A 14,054-nucleotide genomic window follows, 5' to 3' on the forward strand; every position below is an offset into this window, starting at 1 on the left:
ATTTCATAAATATGATTAGCAGGATAAGCTTGAATAATACTGTGTAACTCCCCTAGGATCATGCAGTAATGATCAAAATTATTATTTTCCCATGGCATATAAACATTAATTATTAGGATTTTAGAGTTCCCTACTGTCACTTAAAGCCCAAGCAATCTGTCTCTCCTGTAGGTCATCACCTTCATTATAATGTAATAATGATTTGTGCCACAGGAAAGAAAGGCCCTCTTTTTGGCGTTCTGAAGTTTTCATGTATTGAATCGCAGATGACAAGGTCATGTGGCCAGAAGAGCGTTTCTTGCAATGCAATGATGCTTTTGAAGTTTTTGCAGAACATGTTTAGAAGAGGACTGTTCCGTTTAAGGCCAAAAATATTCCAAGAGATTATGTTTAATGTATCCATGGCTACTCACAAAGATGGGAGATGAATGCACTGATCATTTGGGTGGATGGGGAGTTAGCCAGTCACTCGCTGTAACAGTAATCGCTTCATAGCAAAGAATTACGAGGTAAAGGAAAGGAAAACACATTTTCGAGAAGTTCGGCAGTAATGAGGCATTAGCACATTGTTTTGGAGGTGCCTGTTCTCATGAAGGTTCTAGAATCGGCAGGAATGTTGTGGAATTCGACAGGCGCCGACTTGACATGATAAACGCAGAGATTTTTTATGCAATACCTCGTCTAGATTCATCTAAGAAGTTCCAATAATCTCGGGAGTCTGTGACGTTCGCCGTAGGCTCCGCCCCCAGAGTGCCGTATAAATACGATGGACGAAGTAGGAGAAAGCAGAGATCATCAGTTAATCACAGAGATCATTAATAAGAGAGAGAGATCATAATATCAGTGTGAGAGCAGCAGCAGAGATCATCCGAGAGAGATAAGAAAAAAAGGAACCGACGAAGGATCAGAAGAAAAGTCACTCGAGAGAGTTTAAAATGTCGAATTTGTCAAGTCGTTTTCGGGAGTTGACGACCGAGTTATTTCGACGTTGAGCGAGACTTTGGAGAAGAGACGTTCTGCTAGAGGTTTTGGGGAGTTCCTGCCCTTCGAGTATCAAGAATAGACATTATTTTCTGCAATGCGGAGTCAATAAGACTTCTGCAATCGCAGTTCTCCTTTTATAAGCCATCGCTTCGAGTTGCCAAACTGGCCAGCAATAACTTTCATTACCTCACTGTTCCCCCAGTTCATGCAGTGTAAGATTTTACTTTTTAATGTAAATAGGAGACACCATTCTGCATTTATCCTTGTTAGTAAGCTTGTAAATAAACTTTTGTTGTGTTAGTGTTTCTTTCTATATTCATATCCCCAGTTTCAACTATTGGTGTTGAATTTTTTTTTTTTATTACTTATCAAGAACCTGAAGCAGACGTCTCTCTCAGAGGCCGTAACACTTGCCGTGGCTGGTTGGCTTGCACTTGCAGTGGAAATAACTTTGGTGGGGTGTCAGTAAGTTCCCCTGGGGGTGGTTGGTCCCGGATTAGTTTATATCATGAAATTAATATACTGGGACCGAATTCTCGCCTTTAGAACGTCGAGGTGTTGAAATAGGCAGGTAATCCTGTAAGCCACTTATGTTTACTTTTGCATGGGACTTCATGAGAGATGAGTGGGTCAGAGCCAATGAGAGAAATTGACTCTCTCCATTATGGCGTCTAGCGTCACTGATGAGCGCAGATTGTGAATTAACTACGTGACTTCTCTCTCAGGGTGTCGGGCGAGGTGAAACACGAATAGTTGTTGGGCTCCAGTCCAGTGGCCAAATGAAGAGGTTCTTTTCTTTCTGCTTGTTTGTATCTCCCACCCGCCAGACCCCTCATGATCACTCAGCTGCATCTAAGATGGGGGTTGGGGAGAGAGATAAGGCTGGGAAGAATCACGAGGGCTGGTAATCATCACCGGAGATGTATCTTCCGCCAGAGGCACTGGGGAGGGAGAAGAAGTTGGGAGACCAACATTCCCCATCAGAACGGTCTATAGGTGATGGGGGGACTCCCGTATTGCTGGGAGGTGGGAGGAAATAACTGGATTCCGCTTTTAAAGGAGACCTGGTGGCTATCTGTGCGATTGTCTATTGAATCCTGCAATCTTTTGATCGCATCCCAGATTCGTTTTGACATTTCTTTCCCACAGTTTTTAAGATTACACTCTAGGGATCCCTGTAGTCCCTTGATCACATCCCAGATTCTTGAGAATTTATCATCTTTGTCTATCCGGAGTTTTTAGCTCAACAAAATGTTTGTTTTCTGTAGAGTGATTTTGCTGTATGGAAGGCATTTTCTGGCGTGTGGTACACTGCAGGTAGGCTTAGGTCAGCAGATCCCTTTGGATGCATATTGTAAGGGTCATTGGCGATATATGATATTTTCTTGTGAGAGGACAGGTTTTTCGCAGATCGCTCCCTGAGAATACTCTCTGGTATCAGATCTTTGCATTTCTTATATGCAACATTAATTTCCTTATCGGAGAAGGCATCACTGACAGATTGTTATAGCAGACTTGACGTCGTAACGGTTCAGTTGGTATTGTATAAGGAGAAGACAATTGTTTGCAAGTATGGAACTTGTTGTTGTGTCGGGGGGGCACTAACACATACGCTGCATTCTTTTACCCATTTCCCATGACCAATAGGCCTCGAGTAGCTGTGATTTGAAAGAATTCTAAGGCACTGATTGGAGGAGAAAGAATATTAGTATACTGCAATTGAACAACACTCTCCGGCTTACCTGCCGGGTATTACGTGGAGACACTATTAACGCGAGAGAGACCTCCAACACGTCCGCCCCCACACACACAACCAAGAATGTTTAAGTTATGGTGAAAACCTGCGAAGAGAAGAGTAGGAGTGTGAGTGTCGAAGGGTTAGGGTCTGGTCAGTTTAGCTTTTGAAGTAGAGCAGCAGTGTTTTTATAGATTATGGGAAGCCAGGACATAAGAAGATGGAGTGTCAGTGGGTGTTTGGAGCATGTATTGGTGTGGGCAAACGGGCCATTTGGTGAGTGAGTGTAAGAGAAATAAGGATATTAAATGTCACAGGTGTTGACAGATAGGGCATATAGCTAGTAGATGTTGGGGTACCCGTATGAACTTGGTTTGCGGCAACTGTGGAAAGAATGGGCATTATCTATTGGTGTAGAAAACAGCGTGCGAAGTGTGCTGAATGTGGAATGGAAGGTCAAGTGGCGATTGTGTGGAGGCAAAAGAGGATGAGTCATCTGGGAATTCGGGAAACTAGTGTTAAGGGGGATTTCAGTTGGGTGGGTCCTCTAGTGTGCGACAGTATGTTCGGGAGTATACTGTCGGGTGTATACGATGAGTGAATGGTTGAGGGTGAATAAGTGTGAGCAGTGTCGGTGAACAAATAGGTCTGGGAGATCAGCCGTTAGTGTTGGTTGAGTATGGAAGAAAGCGGAAGAATGTAGAGAAAGGGAATGGAAGGAAGAAGTGTGAACGGCATGGTAAGGGTGTTAGTGTTGTGGTGCAAACAGTTGAAAAAGCATTTAATACCAATGACTTTGAAGGAATGAATGATACTTATATTGTATATGGGTTTGAGTTATAAGTATCATATGTGGGTTTGAGTTGAACTGGGAAGAGACCTCAGTGGGAAGGAAACCGAGTAGTAAGGAGGTAGTTGATAGTATGGATAAGTCTTTGCAAGAGAATGACAGAAGTATGGATGAACTGAGTGGTTTGGTAGCAGAAATAGGGGAGATGTTGGAAACAGAGATAAAAGTATGTCGATGAAGTAGTGAATGAGCTTGTGGAGGATAGTAGTGAGGGGAAACCCAATGGGGGAATTTGACTGGAAGTAGTTTGGAAGAAGTGAATGGTAACGTAACGAGAGAATTAATGAGGGTCCTCAAACAAGACCAAGGGGGTCTGTATCCGAGCATCTTAGGGTGTGGTAATTTAGTGTGGATATTGCGAGTGTAAGGAGACATTGTCAAATGTAATGAGGGAGGTAATATGGAGGAATAATGATGCTAGTTTAAATTTGACAACATCTATGAGGGTTGAGAGAGAGTAAAATTGGTGGAGGGAATAAATGGGAGTGGTTTCGATGGCGGGAGTAAGCTTGAGTCTGTTGTGTGGCATTTGCCAAGAAAATATCAGTGGTGAGCGTCTTTATGAGAGTCGGGAGAAGTGTACGAAGTCTGTGATTAGAGCATGTGGTGGAGAGTCAGTCTTTGGCAGCAGTCTTGAATATTATTGATAGTCAGTTATTGTGCGTGTTTTGAAGTTGTTGTTCATGTTCTTTTGCTTAGAATTGTTGTGCCTGTGTTGCTGAAGTTGTTGTGCTTGTGTGTTGGAGTGTTGTTAAGCTTGTGAGTTCTGTTGTGTTGTAGATAGAATTGTTGAGTGTTGATATTGGTGAGTTGTTGTGGTTCCTTGATGTTGTAGGTGGTTGTACTGGCTTGTCGTGTTGTTTTTTTATGTGAGTGATTGCTTGTGCAGTGGTCTTTTGTTGGGTTTGTTGTTAAATTGTTGTATGGTTGTAGTCCTTGTTTGGTTATTTGTGTATTGTGTTACGACAGCTAGTCTAGCCTAGCTATATCCAGCGGATAGCACAGCGCCTACATAGCCCTGAGTATCTGGAGTCTGAGGTGAGTACATGTGTTTGTGTTTTAGTGTGTTCGGTAAACCAGTTGTCCTGCACATTATAAACATGAAGGGTAAAATATGGTTAGGCACTAGGGAACTATTCGGCAGCCGGTATGAGTAGAGCAACACTGGGGAGCTTGCATGCTTTGTTGCTTTGTGTGTGATCCCACCAAAGCATTGTTAGGGGTTTGTGGCGGTGATGAAACAAACAAAACAATGTTTTCCTTATTTTATATATGATCTAGTAAAACACTTTTCTTACTGTAAATATTTCAAAATCAATCGATTACAAACCTCAACAAATAAAAAAATAAGTAAAAATTTAAAGTAGCGTAGTCAGTAATTGAGCAAGAAAATTTTTCAATCTTAAGCATCTGGCAGGAAAACTAGCATAACTAGCATTTTTTTTTTTTCAATACATCTCGTATATGTATTTTGTCATTAAATCTTTGTAAAGCTGAGTTGAAATTTTTTTTTTATTCTACTGTGTTTGATATACCATGTACGAAAAAACAACAAATCTCGCAAAACTATTTTCAGAAGTTGAAAAGAATAAGTTTCGATGTTATTAAGAATTATGTAACGTAGTGTACAAGTACACTATGTTAGAAACATGTTTGTATTGAAACGGAGAGCAATAAGTTTAAATTGGATGGTGGCATTGTGGTGTATGATGTGAATTTTTTTAGCAGTTTATGTTTGTATGGTGTTTTTACTTTGCATGGAACCAGTGGTTATTCAGCAACTGGACCAATGGCTTTATGTGACTTTTGAACCATGTCGAGAGTGAACTTCTATCACCAGAAATACACATCTCTCACTCCTCAATGGAATGGCCGAGAATCGAACCCGCGATCACCGAGGTGAGAAGCAAACACAAAACCAACCACGTCACTGAGGCGCAGTTTATAAGGAAACAAAATCTAGAGAAGTATTTCCGTTAGGTTAATACTTAGATACCAAAACCATCTTAAAATGCTGTGTACATTTCCTGCCCTTGGCTTCACTCCTTGGACCCCACCTGACTTGAATATGCATCCGTAAGTAAAACAGGCCAGAGGCCGCGAAACAAAAATTGAATAGCTCATCTTTTGTATTGTTTGGTATCAATTAATTAACTTACAAATAGGAAAACCTCATTTCAATTGAGGAGCACCTTCATATACCATTGGTACAAAATAAAATATATACTAACACTACATCACAGCATAGAAAAATATGAAATGGGGTTGGTTTGGTTTATGGAATTTAGGCATAATGCCAAGGAATGGGGCAACTATGGCGATTCAGCTTTAAAGAAATTACAAGGTTAAGTGAAGGCTGACCTTATGATGAAACCTTCATTTAACAAACACACTTATCAGTGGAGCCATTTTTCTCTCCTAAAAGCAAAAACAACGTGGTCTATGGAAATAACACCTCCTGTAACCCTGGCAATAAGGCTAAATTCCATAAACCAACCAACAACCAATACCTAGTTTTATTTTTCATTGCTTCATAGGCAGATTTGCACTGTTAAGAAAAGCATTCAAGTTAGCAAACATAGACATTGCTGATGAGTGCATATCATCCACAAATTCATTCATATTGTTAATTAATTTCACCTTTAGTTCATGCTCTTTTTTGGTTTTTTGGCCATTATATGTTGCTCCTTTTCATTTTTCCATTCAGAGATTATGCAGTTCCTCTTGATGTATGCATTGTCTAACTTCAATTTTTTGGTTAAGAATGTGCTTCCTCTATGGATGTAGAAGACCGAGGTATTGGAGATACATCCTGGCGTTGAAGGACGGGAATTTCATGGGGAGCTATGGGTTTAAAAATTAAGTGTTCCATTGAAGACGGTGATGATGTAGCTGACCGATTAAGGAATGTGGATCTTGATTCATGATTAGATGAAACACCACTTTCTGATTGTGCTGTAGGTTTGAAGGCAGTGGTTTTCTGTAAATACCTGAAAAATAGTGCTGAGATTGAAGGCAAAAATCAAAGGTTGGAGGCAGTGGCTCCGTAATACCTTGAAAAATATTAGGTAAAATAAATAACTGATCTACTGCACCTCAGATGTAAATCTCTTCTGCAGCACTTCTAAACTGAGTATACAAGTGCTGGAACCTTTAGGGTCATACAGCATTAAAATGTTATCTTAAACTTAACCCAGTCATCAATCATAAAAACATAACCATTTTTGCTTTCTCCCACCCCCAAAGCATTAACAAATTTTCTTTCCCCAGATAGGTAGTGTAATGGCCATCAAAAAGTTCAAGGTTCACTATTTAATCAATTTCATTCTTGAAAACCATCAGAGTACTTTTTTTACTTAGTTTAACCCTTCTTACGCCGATTGGACGTATTAAACGTCGAGTCAAAATGTCTCCCGTATGCCGATTGGACGTATCATACGTCGGCTCAAAAAGTTTTTTTAAAAAATTCGCGGAAAAATACTTATAGGCCTACCAGCCGAAAAACTTTTGTATCACGCGCCTTGGGGATGCTGGGAGTTCACGGATCAAGGCGTTGTTTTGTTTACAATCGCTACGCAGGCGCGCAAGCGCGAATTTCTTTCTTATCGCACTAAAAAGTATCAGTGAACACATCTCGGAAATTATTTCGTCACTTTGACATAATTATTGCACCATTTTAAATTATCCTTTACATGAAGTATTAATATATGAAAATGTGCGCAATTTCATGCACAATACAACTAAAAAAATACTTATGATTGTAGCTTTTTATCAGTTTTGAAATATTTTCATATAAATAACGATAAGTGCAAAATTTCAACCTTTGGTCAACTTTGACTCTACAGAAATGGTCGAGAAACGCAATTGTAAGCTAAAACTCTTACATTATAGTAATATTCAATCATTTGCCTTCATTTTTGCAACAAATTGGACGTCTCTAGCACAATATTTTTCGATTTATGGTGAATTTATGAAAAAACACTTTTTCCTTACGTTCGTGCGATAACTCTTCCGATAATTTTTTCGTGCGGTTGTCCTAATGTTTGCACCCTTTTAAATTTGTTGCCGTTACATAAAGTTTTATATATGGAAATGTGCGCCAATTTTCCTGCACAATACAACAAAAAACAACCCATGGTTGTAGCTTTTATCAGTTTTGAAATATTTTCATATAAATAACGTTAAGTGCAAAAATTTCAACTTTCGGTCAACTTTGACTCTACCGAAATGGTCGAAAAACGCAATTTTAAGCTAAAACTCTTATATTCTAGTAATATTCAATCATTTACCTTCATTTTGCAACGACTTGGAAGTCTCTAGCACAATATTTCGATTTATGGTGAATTTATGAAAAAAAAAAAAAACAAAAAAAAAAAAACATTACGTTCGCGCGGTAACTTCCGAAAAAAAATCAGAATTTTTTTGTGCGATTGTCGAAATGTTTGCACCATTTAAAATTAGCTGTTACATAAAGTTTTATATATGAAAATGTGCGTAAATTTCATGTAGAATACACTAAAAATGATTGAAGGTTGTAGCTTTTCTCTCTTTTTTTTTTTTTTTTCGAAATATTTGCATATAAATCACGATAAATAGAAAAAAAAAACCAAAAAAAAAAACCACGTTCGGTCAAATTTGACTCTACCGAAATAGTTGAAAACGCAATTGTAAGCTAATAAAACTCTTACGGCCTAGTAATATTCTGTCATCTTTTTCTTCATTTTGAAACAAATTTGAAGTCTCTAAAACATATTGTGGATTTATGGTGAATTTTTTGAAAAAAATATATTTACCTTCACTCCGCGCGCCGATTCGCGGCCGCAAGTCTCCGAAATACGTACATGGCATTATCCTAATATTTGCTCCCTTTTCATATTTAGCCTTTTTATAGAGCTTCATATATCAAAAATGTGCGCAAGTTCATGAAGAATACAATAAAAAATAATTGAAGGTTGTAGCTTTTTCCATCTTCGAAATATGTCCATAATAAAAAATATATATATTAAAATTTCGACATTCGGTCAAATTTAACTCGTCCGAAATGGTCGAAATCTGCAATTCTAATCTAAAACTCTTACAGTATCGTAATATTCAATCATTTGTCTTAAATTTTGAAACAAATTGGAAGTCTCTAGAACATTATTTAGAATTACGGTGAATTTTTGAAAATAACATTTTTTTTACGTCCGCTCGTTACGAATTCGTACATCATTTTGTGATAATATTTTTCCGGTGTTGCTTTTAATTGTTTTACAATGTATTATATATCAAAATGATCGCAATTTAGTGTACAATACAACGCAAAAAAAAAAAAAGTAACTGGTTAGCTTTGACCGTTTTCTGCACAGCGGTGATTTGAATACAAATTATGTATGAATTTTTTTTCGCTACCATATATCGCATTATTTACATATGATAATGATATTATTTTTCATTTCTGATGGTTGCATTCTAAACTTCAGGCAATGACAAAAAAAAGGAGCCAAAAATGAACTCTTAATCTTCAAAAGTACGCGCGCTGTAATTTTTGAAAAAATTATTTTTTCCACTTCCGCGCTCACTCCAAACCAGGCCCGGCATACGGGAGAGGTTTTTGATTTTTAGGGCTCCGGCGTAAGAGGGTTAACATCATGTATGGGCTCTCCTGTTTCGTCAACTGGATGAATGTTTCAAGTAAATCTTTGTCCATGATCAATTCTGTCATCAGCGATGCGGCTTATCACAAACTCTTCTGAATGGTTTTCGAAGATCTGGTGGAGGACCACCACCAGTTCTGCATAGCTTTTTCTTGACAGTAGCATCTTCCTGCTTCACTCTAGTAAAAAAATATATATATTAGAATAAATAATGTTTTCCCATTGGCTTTCTAATGTATTCTAACAACTGTGACTTTAAAAATAGATTGAAATGAAATTTCAAAATATAACACAAAGCCTACCTCCTGTGTACTTCTCTTCCACCTCCAGAATAATGATAAAACATCTGTCGCATGATTGAATTCGTAAGAAAAGTCATTTGAGCATTTACACAAATATTAATGAGCACTTAAGAAAATAATTTGACCTTTGTGTGGCTGGAAATGGCTGCACATTATAAATCATAATAAGGGAAACAACCGAGTGTCCTAGCTGATCCAGTCTCGCCCGCTTGTTGATCCACCCTATGAAAAAGTTCTTTAACACGTCCTGACACTGGAGATGTGCACCTGTCATGAGTCATCGGTGGTGGGAGCAACACCTCAAGACCTGTACCCTCCTTTAGAAGTAGGCAAAAGTACTTTTTGGGAGGGTGGATCAACAAGCGGACAGACTGGATCAGCTAGTCCACTCGGTTATTTCCCCTATTACCACTTGAGTTAATGTAGCCTAGCCTGAGCAGTTCACATAGTTGCCACAGTCTATCGTAGCCAAGACTGGTAGGCATTATGCAGTCTTCAGGCTTCGGACATGCTACCATAAATGTGAACTCAATTAAAAAAAAAGAACAAAAGGTTAGCCTATTTCAGGTGTTTCCCAATCCAAATCATTTGACAACCTGCAGACAAGAGCCAAGATCTCAAATGTTGGCTTAAACTTTTGAAATAATCACTTGGCCCAGTTTGCAAGTAGGTATCATCATGTTAGGGTAAAACAGTATTTTATACTTCGGAAAATCTCGTATAGCTACCCTAAGAAAAATACCAAGCCAAAGTTTTACCATCAATTTTTACAGTAATAAACTGGCTGTTTAATTTAGTTGCAAATCAATCCCATTAACAATATGATAATAATACTGTGTGCTACTGGAGCTTTTAGGACTTCCCCTATAGAGAGTATGTTAGTAGATGCTGGGGAAATGCCCCTAGCCTTACATTACCAGGCTCTTCTGGCTCGAAGCTGGTTCAGATTCCAAAGACTTCCTGGATCCCTAGTATGCCAGTCGCTAAGAAATGGAAGTTTGTTCATGAACCTTACCTGGCAGATTATATATAGCTGTATTCTCCGAAGTCCGACAGAATTTCAAAACTCCCGCACACGCAGTGGTCGCCAGGTGGTAGTACCCATTCCCCGCCGCTGGGAGAGGGCGGGCGTTCAGGAACAACTTCCCATTTTCTGTCAGATATTTTCTGTCGCCGGTGCAGCCAACAAGTGTTTCTGCACCTCCGTCATTGGATTTTGGAACTCTTTTGGTCACTTGAGTATCCCGATTGATTTTTTGGTTATTTGATTTGGATCGGTGGTTAGGCATACGCTAATTGTGGATTGATTTTGAATTTGGCTTGATTTTTTCCTTTAACTTGAGATGTCTGGATCTAGTTTCGACTAGCGCCGAGTATGTGGTGTGGAAGAATGCAGGTGAGGCTACCGAAATCTTCGGTAGACCCTCATACAGTGTGCGCTAATTGTCGGAAACATGTTTGTGTGTCTGATGATCGCTGCAATGAATGTGAGAGTATGTCTGATTCTGCGTGGAAGGCGTATGAATCATATGTGTCTAAAATAGAAAGAGATAGGGTAAGAAGGAGTGTACGCCATTACACATCCAGTGGAATTTAATTTATCCCTCCTAACCGTTGATGCCTTCGGGCCCTACATTAGTGTCTGTGGAGGGTAATATACCCTATCAAATGATTCTTGAATCTTTGCGTAGCCTGGAATCAAAAGTGCAAGCATTAGAAGGTGTTAATAGTGCAGTGGTGTGTAGTGATAATGCTCCGAGTGTTGTGGAAGGGGGGTCGGACAACGATCTGACGTTCCTTCGGCAAGACCTGGGGGCGTTTCCCAGGCTTGCCAAAGTTCGTAAACGGATCGTGAAAGAGTGTTTTTCGTCATCAGAATCGTCCTCCCGCGCAGCGGTTGGAGCTTTCGGAAGCAATCGCGCCCTTTGAAGAGGACAAAGACGTAGATGGTCGCACAAGCGCCCGCCGCCTTTTGATTCCTCAGAGGAGGACGCTGCACATCCCTTAGCCCCTTCTGTTTTTTTGCGGTCGTCTCCAGAACAATTCGAAGACTCTCCACCGAAAAAGAGAGGCAAAGGTGCAAGATGTTGCACAGGCGACCGGCACCTTTGGTCTAAGGGAGAAAGACGCTTCACGTCCTTTCTCTTCTGTGTTGCGATCGTCGCCGGAGAGGATGTCTTTTGACGACAATGCTTTTGAGCGCCCTGGTTGCGCTAAGGATATACCTGTGGCGGTCCATGTGAGGAGGAGGGCTTCCCCTCGCCCCTCGTCTTCTCACAGGATCAGCCCTAAATCGAAGAAGATTGAGAATTTGCAACATCAAATTGCCTTATTAGTTGCAGAGAGAGGATAATTCACGTCACAGGAGGAAGGATGATAAACTGCCAGTCAAGAGATCCAGGCGTCCCTCCTTCTCATCGCCTCGCTTTTCTCCTGTTACCGTCGCCTTCCAGATTCGTGCAGCGAGACTGACGCCAGGCCCCTGAGACGTTCGACTGGCGCTCGGCTCGACGCGTGTGAACGCTCGGCTGGATGCCAAGCGTGACGCTCGGCAGGATTCTCGGTCTGGACGCTCGGCTTGACGCCACGCAGGCATGGCGCGCAGCTGGACGCACGACGTAATGTTTCCTTCAGACATTCGCCGAGATTCGGAGGATAGTAATGAATCTGAAGAAGAAACTTGTCGAGGAAATTAACTGAAGAACAATCATCAGCAGTATCTTCAGATTACCAGGTTTTTGGTTTCAATTGCTTCGAACCTCCTTTGAAGAGAAGTTTAAACCTGAAGCCCCGCAGTCGCCTCCTTCACAATTGCTATCGTCTAAGGCTATCAAGACTCCAGGATTGTTGAAGATGGCTACTTCATTATCAACAAAAAGGGCTTTTAAGAAAATGCAGAATTGGATGGAGTCAAGAAAAGCCCGAACAAGAACGCTTTCGCCCCTACCCCCTTCAAGACTGACAGGGAAGGCAGGTCTTTGGTATAGACAGGGAGGAGATAGGTTTTAGAGCCCCCTCATCGTCCCAAGGTGACTTCGCTACCTTGGTAGATGCACCGAAGAGATCCCTTTTTGTCGACGACGAAAGTGCCCTGGACCCTTTCTGAGATGGACCATCATATGAAGGGACTCTTCCGTACGATAGAAGTTTTTCAACTTTTTGGATTGGTGTTTAGGGTCTTGGATAACCGGTCGCGTAGTCCTGATTCGCTTAGCCTCGAGGAGCTGTCCAGCGTGCTTGCGTGCATGGACAAGGCCGTCAGGGATGGTTCGGAGGAGTTGGCTTCGCATTTCTGCACTTCGATTTTGAAGAAGAGAGCGGCCTATTGTGGTTTTACTGCAAAGGCGGTCTCTATCTCTCAAAAGGCAGAATTGTTGTATGCGCCTCTTTCGAGCCATCTTTTTTACCTCAGGCTATGGTCAAAGATCTGGCTGTCAGTCTACAAGAGAAGGCTACCCAAGACCTCCTAGCTCAGTCGGCAAAGCGTACGGTTGTTTCTTCTACGTCGGCACGGGCGCAACCGTTCAAGAAGCAGAAGCCCTTTCGAGTGGAGTTTCCTCGAGAACATCTTCTCGAGGAAGTACACGTTCCAGAGGCAGAGTCTCGGCTAAGATCAGAGGAAAAAAATGAACCAGATATCCTTCAGCCACCAGTAGGAGCCAGGCTTCGACTATTCTCAAAAGCTTGGATAGAAAGGAAGGCGGACAGCTGGTCGCTCAACGTCATCAAGCGGGGGTACAAGATTCCTTTCTTGAAACCTCCCCCACTGTGCACGACACCCAACCCGGATTTATCCCCTATTTACCATCAGGAGAAGCAACAATACTTTTCGATCTGCTCGAGCAGATGTTGGAAAGAGAGCGTGGAACAGGTCGTAGACCTGGAATCTCCAGGCTTCTACAACAGGATTTGCCGAAGTCAGGGATGGTGCCGACCAGTCAGGAGGTTGCGACCAGTTCCTTAGATGTGAGCAGTCTGAATCGGTTCGTACAGAAGCAGAAATTCAAGATGGAGACACCTCAGTCAGTTCTTGGGACCTTAAGACCAAACGATTGGATGGTTTCATTAGACCTTCAAGATGCGTATTTCCACGTCCCCATCCATCCACATTCGATGAAGTATCTTCGGTTTGTCCTAAAAGAGGGACAGTTTATCAATTCAGGGCGCTTTGCTTCGGATTGAGCACTGCCCCTATGATCTTCACGACTTTAATGAAGAACGTGGCGAGGTGGCTTCATCTTGCAAATATCAGAGTCTCTATGTACCTGGACGACTGGCTCATTCGTGCCTCCACTCAAACGCGGTGTCTGAAGGATCTTCAAACAACTTTATCGTTGGTGAAGTCCCTGGACTACTGGTGAATTTCGAAAAGTCACATCTGATCCCAACCCAGTCCATCTTGTATCTGGGGGATTCAGAGGGATTCAGTGGCTTTTCGAGCTTTTCCGTCCCAGGGACGTCAGCAGCAATGTTTAGACAACGTGACAGCCTTCCTAAGGAAAGATTCGTGCTCGGTGAGGGAATGGATGAGCCTGCTGGGGACCATT

This window comes from Macrobrachium nipponense, chromosome 37, assembly GCF_015104395.2.
Source record: "Macrobrachium nipponense isolate FS-2020 chromosome 37, ASM1510439v2, whole genome shotgun sequence".
In the NCBI taxonomy this organism is placed as follows: Eukaryota; Metazoa; Arthropoda; class Malacostraca; order Decapoda; family Palaemonidae; genus Macrobrachium; species Macrobrachium nipponense.